General features: G+C 37.9%; 1 protein-coding gene across 4 annotated transcripts in view; it reads left to right on the top strand.

Annotated features, from left to right (window-relative positions):
- Positions 1-12811, top strand: part of THRAP3 (thyroid hormone receptor associated protein 3) — a 67285-nt gene that overhangs the window by 19901 nt on the left and 34573 nt on the right. For 2 of the 4 annotated variants that reach the window (XM_065421885.1, XM_065421881.1), the window contains 2 exons: positions 9767-9858; positions 12713-12740. The gene's annotated coding sequence lies outside the window, so the exon portion shown is untranslated. The remainder of the gene's footprint in view (positions 1-9766; positions 9859-12712; positions 12741-12811) is intronic. The other 2 variants (XM_065421884.1, XM_065421882.1) reach the window with 1 other exon arrangement.

The raw sequence follows: 12811 nt of genomic DNA, 5'->3' as shown, positions 1-12811 counted from the left end.
GTTGCGGTGCATAGTAAGTATTTGTTGTTGGAATATGAGTGATCTTCGGTTAATTGACTTCTTGAGAATGAGACACTATACATACTTTATATTTTATAATTAATAATTATGTATTTATACTTTTGGATGTTCTTCAAATGTCAAAATAGGGGCTACCCCTCTGCTTCATGATAAAAATGTATGATACCTAAATTCTTGCTATGCCATGACATTGATTCATGGTATCAGAGACAGCAAATACTTAACCTTAGAAACAGAAGTTCAATTTTAGAAAGCTTAGCTACATCTAGTACACCAAATAATCTTGTACCAGGAAGTTATCAAACCATAAATTATACATTATGTGATTTTTACTGCTATGCAGCAAGCTGTTGCTGGAGGCTGTATGTTCTGCATTTCATGTAAGCTTGAAAGCATGTATATTCTCACTGTGCCTGTACGTGTAAAATGAAATAAGACTGTAATTTTTAAGGATTGCTGCTGCTTTCTGTGGTAACTTTTCCAAATCAGTACTTTCCACTGGTTATGCATAACGGCATTGCTCCGCAGTGACACATCTGTTGCAAAACAAACAATTGATGTCCTAAAATAAGAAATTGCACTGCATGACATTTACTCCTTAGGAGGCTTCTGCTAATTTCATAGTTCCATTTTTCAAATGCAGTGTAATTGCTGGAAAAATCACTAGTGCTTTGTCTTTAGAAAAATTTATCACCAAATATCACAAAATAGGTGAATTTTTAGTCGAATCAGGAATTAAATTAAAAAGGGGAGCAGACATTTTTTTAAGTGGTTGCGATACCTGAATTGTACTGGTTTTGTTCAAGTGTGTTTTTTTCATTCTGCATGAAACAATTGTTATATTCGTTGTGTAATGTAAAATAACAAGCATTAGACAGTGTCCAGCAAACTCAATTGACTAAATGTTTCTATCCTTGTAATTTCACGTACTGGGGGAATGGTGCCTCAGGCTGGTTAACAAATACATAGATTGTTCTGTTCCAATGTTACATGAAGAGAATAAACATATTTAATGTCAATAAAATAGATTTATTCTGTAATTTCATATTTCATTGTTTTAGAATACACTTGGATGGGACCCCAATGTTGCTGTGTCTGTATCATAGGGAGTATCCCACACTGTTAATTCAGACAAAAAACAGTTTTGCTTTATAGCTTTATAATCTGGAAGAGCTGCTGTTCTAGGGTCTCTAGAATACTGACCAAGCAATTCCTCAGAGCACCATGTAAATTCATAATGCAATTTTTTTGAGGATCCTTGGTGCTGCTGCTTAAAAAAACTCTATATAATACTGTGTAACAGACTTGAAAAATATACTTGAAGTTGCCCCCTTGCTTGCAGTAGGGTAAAACATTTTCTTACAAAATATCTGTAAATAAGTTTTCTACCATGCTGTGAACCAAATTTTTGACAGCTTGATGCCATTACACCTCTCTTAAAAGTTAGGATAGTTACAACATGTTTGGAGTTTCATATGGGAAGAGTCAATCTCTGAAAGTGAATAGAAACTAGGGTAAGCGGAGCTATATTTGACAAAGCTAGTGTCTCCTTGCAGTAGTCAAGTAATTAGAACCTTGTTTTCAAAGCAAATTTGGCATGAGTTAAAGTGGCAGTGTTGTCCAGGAAAGTTCCCTTTCAAGATGGTAGGGCAGGTGCAGTTATTTTAAACCACTGATATTCTGGGTACTGTACTCTGATTTCTCTCATTAATCTCCATTAAGTACCCAGCATTTTGCTTTTATTCTAATCTATAAAAGGTAATTGCAGTGTTCTGCTTTCTGTGAAAGCTCCCAGTAAAAATAAAAAGCAAAGTCTGCTTTAACGTTGCTAAATGGACAGGTTGTGTTGTGATTAAAAACATAAAATTCTCTACAGAATAATAAAATGTAAAAATTGACTAATCTGGGATATGTTTGAAACTTCAACAGACTTGTATGGTTATCTTCTTAGAAAATTCTTGTAATAAATAATGTTGAGTATGTAGATATTTTCTGTCTTGAGCTTTCATACACCAGTAAGGCATTATCCGCAATACCCTTTTTCTTTTACTTTGGATTCACTGAAAAACTCAAACCATTTTTAAATTCCTCCTTTCTAGTTTGGCTTTTGAATTCTGTCGTTGCTAAGGTGCCTAATATTCTCCACCCCACACCCCCACTTGCCCAGGATTGCTTAAAATGGGTGAAGTCCTAAGTGATGGTCCCCTGTATTTTGAACTTGCTCGCCAACAAGCTGAAGAGGACAAGAGTTGCAGGAGGAAGGAGAGACTGGCTCCCAGTCATGGTCAGCAGCCTCCTGCTGAGCCTGAAAACATCTGCCCTCATTGTAATAGAACTTGTGATTCAAGGATTGGCCTTATTAGCCACCTGAGGACCTATAACTCCCATGGAAGATGATCCTACTCGTTAACGAGTGATCGCCCATCATCCTCAATATTCCCCACCCTGCACCCCCACATGCACACGCTTCTGAATCATGTCACATTTTTAGTAACGAGGGTTAAAAGTGTTCAGGCTTATGTTGATCCATGCAGTCTTTTTTGCTATGTCTGCACTGCAAGTGCTACAATGGCACAGCTGCAGGACTGCAGCTATGCCACTAGAGTGTAAACGCATCCTGTGTCAAGGGAAGGCATTTTTCTGTTGATGTTAATCCATCTTATTGAGAGATGGTAGTTGCGTCAGTGGAAGAATTCTTCCATTGATCTAGCTGCGTCTACAATGGGGGTTATGTTGACCTAACTGTAGCACTCGGAGCGTGAACTTTTTCACAGCCCTGTGCAACAGAGCTAGGTCGATCTAATTTTTAAGTGTAGACCAGGCCTTAATGAAGATTGTGGACTCTGAATGAAAGGTTATTTAATTATGTAAGCGCCCAATACTACAGCAGGATGTGCGTGAGGGGTCCTTCCTGCTGACTTCATGGGATTCTGCCTGCATGGTTTCCATTGCAAGGTTGAGCCTTGACTTAAGAAGTAAAAACCTACTAGAAAAGTAAAATAATACTGAGACTTCATTTTCTGAAGTAACAAAACCAAAAGGTGCTTTCAGTGTTCTGTAAGATTTAAACGTTTTTTGTACACTTGACAGAGAGAAGTAACGTTGACGTAGTTAGCTATGCCTTTTGCATTTCAGACGGGTTTTACTGTTACCTTATCAGAGTCGCAGAGTGACGCTGTTGGTAAATAACTTTTATGCAGTTGTCACACACAGCAGATATAATCCTTTTTTTTAATGAGGCTGGACTGTTCATTTAGAACAGCAACTTCAATTGGCTTTGTGTCATTAAATTTAACAACTGTCTAGGATACTGAAGTAAGACCGTATCCTTTTCATCCTTCATTTATTATTATTATTATAGATATTCAAGCTCGTCAAAAACTGTTCCAATAATGTTTTTCTTTAATCAAACTGGCAGATCTTGCTCCTTGCACTGAGATGGAGTTGTGTAACTGAGGTCGACTTAGCCTCGTAATGTAGACCTACCCCTAGATATTTGATTGTCACTCTGAGTTTGATTCTCAAATAGCCATACAGCAGATATGACAGGTGCAAGTGATAAATGAACATTGGACTGTTGTTTCTTTTATTCAGGGAGTTAATGCATAGTATGAAAAATATCCCACTTGGGCACTAGAGTGGAAGGGGAAAGAGTGCCCCTTCTCATTCCTTTGCCAAATGTACATATTAAAAATGTAAAGACAGCAGGAAAGTCATGATGCTACAATGTTGCTTTGGAGCAGTTTTCAGTAAGTTTGTAGTACCTGCATACAAGAGAACGTGCTAGGGACATGGTTTATTTTGGTTTTGCTTGTGTTAGATTATTCTAGTAGCTCATGTCTGGTGTAGATAGAGAGATGTCTGCCTTGTTTTTCAGTATTTGTGTTTCTCATGCAATTTGATCTACTCCAGTCACACTGTAGTTCATAAGACATGGATTGATTATTATTAACTTGAAAAATAACATGCTATAAAACATACTTAATATGATAGTAGCTGGCTATTCTGTTTTATAATAACCTGATTCTTATCCATGCCCCTAATTTGAGCTAATACTTTAAACTCCTACATCACCTTTCATTCCAGGATCCCAAAATACTATACAGATGCAAAGTACATCTCTGATTCCTGCCCCTCCTGCCACCTCCCTGGAAGGCACGCAAGTGTCACCACTTTTTACAGATGCTAACTTGAAGTACAGAGTGTAAGTGACTTGTCTAAGATCAGATGAAGAGTCAGTAACAGCACCAAAAATAGGGACCAGGAGTCTAATCAAGATCACACTTCTCCCTCTGCTAGTAGTCAGTTGTTGAATCCCAAAGCCTGTTGTTGCAGGTAGTTACCAAGTTGGCAAACTGAATGTTTTCAGAAGGCACTGAACAGCTGCATTTCCACTCATGTCAGCAGTATAGAACCCTGACTCCTTTTTGGAAAATATAGGTTGGGGAGTTGTGGCAACCAACAGTAAGTGATCTTCAAATGATAACGATGCAGCTCTGTGGCTGTGGGCAAGGGCTAGATGAGTTGAAGCAATATAAGTCGTACAAGTCTGTAATTTGGACATTGGAAAGTTGCTGTTTTCAAAGAAAATGAAGTTTCAAATTATTACTCTGAAGTTTTGTTAATTCCCTGTTTAGGCAAGTGGCTGCCACTGCTTAATTATTCAAAGTACATTTTGTACTTAAAAACAACTGTTTCTTTGGTTTTCTGTTTAGCATGCTATTGGAGTTCAGATTCGTAGAGTACAAATATGTTAAAGGAGAATGCATTTTATCTTTACTGAAAATGAAATGAAGGCTGGTTTAAGCAAATAAAGTAAAGTTTAACAGTTGTTGCTAAAAACTGACTTATTTTCTGGCATTGAACTTATTAAATTATAATTAGGTTGTGAGCTGTTTGGGCAAGGAATTGCCTTTCTGTAGGCAGCATGTACTTCATTTTGGGTGCTTTCTATAGTATAAGCAAACTACACGGTTTTCTTTGTTATTTGCTAATGTAATAAAACAGAACTGGCCAGATTGGGAGCAGGTAAAAATTAATTTTTCTTTCCCCAACTAAACGCATCTTCCTACAGAAACTTTACAAAGCATTATTCGTTTTCCTGGTCTCTGAGAATGCTGAGCCCAATTGGTTCGGTCTCATTTTGTGGCCATTTAAACATTAAAGTGTACATGTAAGCTAACTTTTTTTTTTATTCCATTGATTACTAAATGTTCCTAGCTTTATGGTAGATGCTTTACAGACAGATATGAAGACAAATGAAGTGTTTTGGTAGAGACCAGTATGCTGTGCTTTTGCTTGCCAGGCTTGGCAACATGTGGTGATCTGTGGTATGGAAGTTCTCTATAGGATTCTTGAGTGTCATCTAGCAGGCTAAGAGTATTCTGCTCTGATAGCGTCTACAGAATTTGCCTGGATATGTAGGGATTCTTTTCTGTTTCAATCCTTTCACATGTGTTAAAGTAATAATTAAAGATTCCTTGAAAGATATTTAAACTTTAGAAATGTTCTTGTTTTGACCCATGTCTTGGCACATGAAAACGTTCTTAAAAATGGGCTGGAATGTAAAACCTCTGATCTATAATCTCAGCTTCAGTACCTCAGTCTTGAGTGCGTTACCTCTCTGCCTCACTTTCCCTATCTGTAAAATAGGGAATAATAAAGCTTGCTTACTTCCTGGGTGTGTTGGATTAATGCTTATGATAAACTACCGTGAAGATAAAAAGCAGTATTAAATAATAAGAATTAAATTAATTGGAGCTTTTTAGTTGAAAGAAAAATATGTTTGGAATACATAAAAGATCAGTACAAAAAGATACTTATGAGATCAGTATGCTGGGGAATAAGCTATAAAAATAGAAAAGGGTTTTTATAGTAAAAGGAGAAAACTGATCTAACATGGGTGAATTTTTCCTCTATTAAGATTATGAAAGGCAGCAAATTCTCACAGCTTATTTTTCATAGAGCATAAGACAAATTTCCCTGTCTTCCATCAAGTCAAAACAGATCACAATAAAAATAATGGAATTATGTGTTTAAAAATCTCATGATTATGGATTTCTCAGAGGAGTGACAAAACATCGATAATAGCCTAGACCCAAAGGAAATCTTTGAGATTGTGCATTCAGTAAAGTAAGTGGAACTAGTGGTGAATAGTTGACTTTAAAAAAAGAGGGGGGGATAGAGGGGGTTTGTGAATTTGATATCAGTTGCATACCCAGAAAAAATGAGACACTTCCGCTATTGGTCCTTGTTGAAATTAGTCTGTTTGTAGGAATCTTTGATCTGATTTACTTGTGCAAATGGTCATCTTTGAAGAGCCATTTACATTTACTGTTTATGTCCCATTTTTCTGAAAATTGCAACCCTTTATACGGAATTCTGGAATGAAACCTGAATACATGATTCACCCATTAAGCCTTGATGTATTCATATTTAAATAGATGAGTCTTCTACAGGAATGTTATGCTGACATGAATGTATAAACTATGTCTCTTGGCTTGTGGTTTCCTTTAATGTTAAGAGAATTACATGCTCCTGGTCCTCTGATCGCTAACAAGAATAAAAGGAAAACCAGCATAGGTTAACAATGAAATGTGTTTTGAACTGGTATATACTGTGAAATAAATGCTCATGGGGAAAGAGGTGGGTTTTTGTCTGGAGAGTTAACTTGTCAATCCGTAGTCATGGAAATGTAGAAATGTAATACAGCTTCAGGTAGTGCCTTTGGCAATCAGTCCCATGGTTTCCTTGGTGATAACACTGGTAATGATCCAGAAGGGGAAATATCAGACTCCCATGGTATGCCTGATTGGAGGTACAGGTTGCTGTAAAACACACAATAATTTAGAGAACAATACAGAATAGCAATCCTGGCTATATGAGCAGGGTTAAGTAGCAAGTACAAAATACAGGTTCAAATTAAGAAGTTATGTCATGCAGGCATGGAAAATGAAACCGGTTGCGCTCCCACACTGTAATATGGTGTTAAAAGCCTACCCATCCTAATTTATATACTGTCTGTACTCTTCCAGGGGTGCACCTCAGAATTTGGGAAAGTCTGATAGAAAAGTCTATCCTAACTTTGGGCTGTAGCAACTAAGTGCCAGCATTTCAGTAAATAGATTAATCTAAAGGTATGACAATGACAACTGTTGTTGCCAATGAAAGGTCAAACATAGCAACTGTATGGAATCCCTCCCCGGCCCTCACAGAAATTGTAAGAATAAAGATCAGAGGGGGTAGCCATGTTAGGCTGGATCTGTAAAAAGCAACACAGGACTCTTGGTTGCTTTTTAAAGAATAAAGATGTGAACTTTGTCTATGTTCAGCTGTCTCCAGGTACTTCCTAGCCACATCCAAGAACAGAACTTAAGGACGAATAAACAAAAGAATCGGAAACAGGAAATAGCTTCCTGTAACTTTAGTAGCCTTAACTACTTTTGAGCCTAAACTGGGCCGCTTGCTATGCTGATTAACAATACTGGAAAGTTCATCCGCATTTGATGACTAAATGACAGCAGTGGTGCTAAACCTGAAACCACCAGCTACTTGTGAACTTAAATAAGATGGGCTGCTAAACAGTGTTATTTTTAGTTATACAGTCACACAGCACATGTTTGGTTTGGCAGACAATACCGAGGAGCCCTCCTTCAGCCTGCCAGGGACTTGGTGACATTCTCAGTCTGCAGTTGCTTTTGTATTTTTCTCTCAAAAATCTGTGATTCTCTGCTGGTCTGTTTTTAAGAAGTAAGCAAAAATGTGACTTCACCACTAGCTATCAGCTGAGTCAGTTTTTCTGAACAGGTGGTGCCAGTGGACATCCATTTCAGATCAGGCTGCAAATGAATAGTTCAGATCTGCATTTCCTCTTGTAGTGGAAGTTATACACACCAGGAGTTGCTTTAATGTGCATAGGTAAATATAGACCGGAGCAGAAAAAAAGCCTTATCTGGAGGGTAATGCACAGAACTGGATGTCAGGAGATTTAGGTTTCATACTCAGCTCAACCACTGATTTGCTATGGGCCCTTGGGCAAGCCATTTCACCTCTGCTTCAGTTTATCCATAGTTAGAATTGGAATAACATCCTTACAGTGGAGTTGAGGTTTAATTTATTAGTAGATTGTAAAACATTGTAAGTGTCTTGTGTGGAAGGTACTATAAAATGCAGTATTTGTTATTAATATTTCCTGGACAGATGACTGTCTTGTTGAGTTTTTCTTGCTGCTTTGAACCTATTAGTCTTTACTCTAAATAAATTCATTAAAATGCATAGCTTGTTATTGAAAAATCTCCATTGCTCTGTAACTGCTTAACAGACTTGGTCCCCAGACAAAATGTTCAACATGGGCCGTCACAACTTAATCTGTCTTGTTGCATTGATGCCAGCAAAAGCCTTCGGTAAAGAAAGTTTTTAGCAGATTTTCAATTTAGACTTAGGACTCAGTTCTAACTCTAGTTACACCCATTCAACTGAGGGCAGAATGGGGCCTTAATTAGGTGGGGAAGGGATGGATGCATCTGTGTCAGAGATGTCACTGGCACAAATGTTTCATCTTCTAGTCAAAAGACCTTATATCACCATGAAATAAATAGCTAATCTAAAATGTTGTCCCAAAATAATGCTTGTGCCTCTGAATTTTTTTCTCCCTTTATAGCCTTAATGTTGTTCCTTTGTATCTTGTAATTTGTCTTTATATTGGAAATAAGACTTAAATGTAAAGGGAATAAATCCCCAAGGCATTCTAAAGTTACAGGTACAATAATCGTTTGTGCCACTCCATGGATTAGTATGGCTTGGTGCATCCTGCTTTTCCCTTCCCGGGAGATACACGTCCCCTTTACAGCACACCTGGAGAGATTTGAGAAGTGCAGAGTCAGGCTGGCTCTTTTCCCCATTTGTTAATGCTTAGTGCACATAGTGTGTTTTATCTTTAAGGCTCTTTATAAACATTGCATTTGAAATCTCTATTAATTTGTACATAATACTCTCCGCCTGCTTTGGTTTAAACCCAATATTAATTTTATTTTGTGGTGAAAATAGCAAGAGTCTGAAAGTGGCGCCCTGGATATAATTGCCAGTTTCTTATGCCTGAAGCAGTGATCTATTTGTGGTGATGTTGGACGGCCACTCCTTGGGCTATAGGGTAGCAGCTGGGAGTGCCATAGAGACTGTTCCTGCTGAGGCACAAACCATGCTAGTTACAAGCATTTTCACACATTGTTGTAACCAGCTCAGTTTGGTGTTTCAGCGTGAACAAGGATTTTAGAAATCCCATACTTCACTGTGCTGGCCAGAACCATGCAGTAGACTTCTTCCTAAACCCAAGCAAGATTGTAGCACAGTTTATGAGCACTCTGTTAATGCAGACCAAGTTACAATTCTGTTTGAAGACAAAATATGAACATTGGTCTAGAAAGGGAGGGTGTATCTACAGTAGGTGCCAGAATTCAGCTGTCCTTGCTTGCACTGTCTTGTGGGGGAAGTGTGGTAGAAGTGACTACTTGATCACTGACAGTTGTTAGCTTGGAGTTTGGGATTAGAAGGGAGAGAAAATAGTGACTGGGTGAAGGTAAATGGATTGACTTTCCAAGTTCCTTTCTCAGAAGGTGACCAATTCCCAGGTTTAAGCTGATAATGATAAAACCCACAGTTTTGTGTATAAAACCTCTTGCCTTAAAATAAAACCTGGTGTATAGCTTAAATATACAGCTGCTTCAACACAGTTTCTTTTTTTGTGCAGAATTGTTTCCTGATTTCATAATTGGAGAGGCTGAAACAGTGACAGGTTACTGTTGAGGTGTGGAAGGTGTGAGTGCGTGTTCCAGCAACCAGGTAAGTTTATTACAAAATTAAGACCTAACATCTCTAAGGAGGGAGTTGGGGGAGTGCCTCTCTTTGGGATTTAGACTGTACCGTATAGCAGTAGGGCTTTATAGTTTTAGCATTGCTGCCTCACAGTTTAAGCGCTGACTCTCTGTAAATGGAGTTTGTTTTGCTCACCAGCATTGTTGCTGTGCAAGCAAGGCAATATGTAATACCTTTGAACCTGTATTCTCTTAATCAGTACAAAAAGAAAATTCTACAACTCCTCTAGTTCCTGGATTGGGAGTGTACTCTGCTGATTTTGTACTTCCCGGTCTTATTTGCTACTGCTTTACGAGGTATGAACCCATTCTGCAGAATGACCTTAAATGTCCCAGAAAGAACAGATACCTAAAATCTTTTTTTCATAAATGTTTTTAATGCTTAAGTACTTACAACCCATCAATATTTGTTGGGTTAGAGTCCATGTTTTCCCTTCCGAGGGCCTTATTTGGGCATTGTGTCATAAACTTGGGTTAGAGTAGCATGTAATATTTTTTCCCCTTATAGAACCATGGCAGTTATTGTGTTAATGCTTCATATCTTAAAATTTACTTGAAGTGGTTGCTCTTTGAAAAGCAGAATACAAAAACCTATAAATTAGGTGAAAAGGATATTTGGAATAATTAGTCTAAAAAATGGGAGTGCATAGCAGTGATAACTTCTTGACAGTGGAAAATTCACTGGGTTACTGGAAACTGTCCATAGATGAGGTCAGATTGAACCACATGGAGAATAAAAGCTGGGGAAAGTCTTTTTTTTGTTTTTGTTTTGTTTTTGTTTTTTTTAATGCCAAAAATCTTTAAAATGGTATTAAACCACAGCAGGGCTTAATTAGTTTTGAAGTGTTTACTCCTACCAACAACTTGCTTTTCTTTTAGATTGAGAATCATGGAGAAAAACTAATTGCTGTTTGTTTAATTGTATTAACTTGCTCTGCCATGAGCTATGAATTTTGTGAAAGAGCAACATGTTTGTGCCATTAAAATGATACCTCTTAGCAAGGAAAGGAATCAAGATAGTTCAACCACAAACTCAAAAGTTAGGGGGAGAGAGAATAGGTACAATGAGTGGGGATGTCTGAACCACGAGGCTTTTAAAGGATTCCGTGTAAAGAAGGATTTGCTTTTTGCACTGAAAAAATCTTCAGCTGTTTGAGTTCAGTCCCAAAGTTCAACACTTGTAAAATATTAACCTCCCTTACAGTGTGTACATATTGCAACACCAGGTCTCTGCCTTCTATGCCAACAAGTCCTGATTAGTAGCTCAACTGAAGCTCCCCCTTCCATTTTTTTTAGTTTGGATGTCATGGTGTCCTGCAAACAAAGGGTCTTATTTGTGAGCTGAGACACCAAAGGAAAGAAAATCCCTGATTAAATTACAAAATGTGAAACAGAGCCTCCAAACCTAAGGAAAATGTTCCTAATTAATGGGCATAAGGCATTTCAGACACACATCCAGTTTGACTTGTTCCAACGTCTTCATTGCTCAGAAAGGTTAATACTGTCAGCTGCACACAGTAAAAGCAGGTGGTTTTCAATACAATGCAGCTTGTATATCAAAGGATAATTTTTTGACTAGTCATGATAAAAATTTGATAAGGGAGGGTATTGTTCTCTCTGTTTCTTACATAGGTGGAGGGACTGAGCAAGTACACGCTGGGAGTCAGGACCCCATGTTCTGTTTTTGGTTCTGACATTCACTGTCTGTTATAGCCTTAGGCAATTTCCATGACTTCTCTCTGCCTCCATCTTTAAAATGGGAATATTAACCCTTGTCCTCCATTGTAAAGCACTTTGAAATATGTAGAAGTACTTAGTATTACTTTCATCATTATTATTAAAATAGAATGTTTAACATTTCCCAATTAGCTTTTTTTTAGCAGATGGCTACCCTAATTTTTGTTCTAGTTTTTAATAAAGTACAGAAAATAGCTACCTGTGCGCTGCAGAAAGCTGCCCACAGCTTTTCCTCTGCAGTAACCTTGAGACCTCATGTGCAAATCGCAGTAGGATTGACTCTGGCCTTCATCCTTCCATGATAGATTAACTGAGTTTCATTCACTTAACTATATGGTGGAGGGCAACACTGGGACAAGGCCCTTAGAAAACAAGTTTTGCTACCTCTTTTTCATGGGTGTTCAAGACCCTGTGGCATTTTTGTGAGTACAAGGCTTTGTTTCATAGCTCTTGGCCAAAATTTGTCCCTATTTCACTCTTGTGTACCCTGCAGAGCTCTGCTTGTCTTCCTTCCATCTCTGAGGTAGCAGCATTTTAGTGGCGCTGTACCAAATGTATATAGTTTTTAGTGCTTCAAGATCCTTTGCAATGTCAGTGAAAATACTACTAGACCTGCACACAGCACTGTGACCAGCTTATGTTTGCCTGCTCTCCAAGTACATTTCTTGTGGAAGCAAAAGCCCCCAGTGTGCTCTTTTGGTTAATGTGTGAAATGAAGTTAAGCTTGATATGTGGAACTTTGCTGCTAGGATGGAGACAAAAGCAAGTGTGATGGTGTTTTACTACTTATCTGAGAAGCCAAATTCTGAGAGTCAACTCCAGTTCTGAGCACCAAGTGAAATTTCCATACTTCTGGAAAACTCTAACTTACTTTTCCATATAAACCCTTAGCAGGAGAGAGCTTTGAAAAGAAAGTTTGTTCCAACAGCAGATTATTGTCATAGGAATTTCACAGTACAGAGAATTTCTGGATGCAGCTCACGATTTTCAAAAAAGATGATATTGTGTTACCTTTAGTTTAGCGGTACTCACAGCACCCAGTGAAAAGCAGGCTTTAGCTGATGGTTTTTTCATATCTTCTGCAGAATAGCAAGGACTACACAGAACGAAAAGGTAAAATAACCTTGCCTAAATACAAGTTAATTTAAATGCATTTTACCCACATTTTGTGTGTATACACACAC

The sequence above is a fragment of the Emys orbicularis genome, chromosome 23 (genome assembly GCF_028017835.1).
Source record: "Emys orbicularis isolate rEmyOrb1 chromosome 23, rEmyOrb1.hap1, whole genome shotgun sequence".
NCBI classification, from domain to species: Eukaryota; Metazoa; Chordata; order Testudines; family Emydidae; genus Emys; species Emys orbicularis.
The sequence above is the reverse complement of the archived record's forward strand: the minus strand, read 5'-3'. Positions and strand labels throughout refer to the sequence as shown.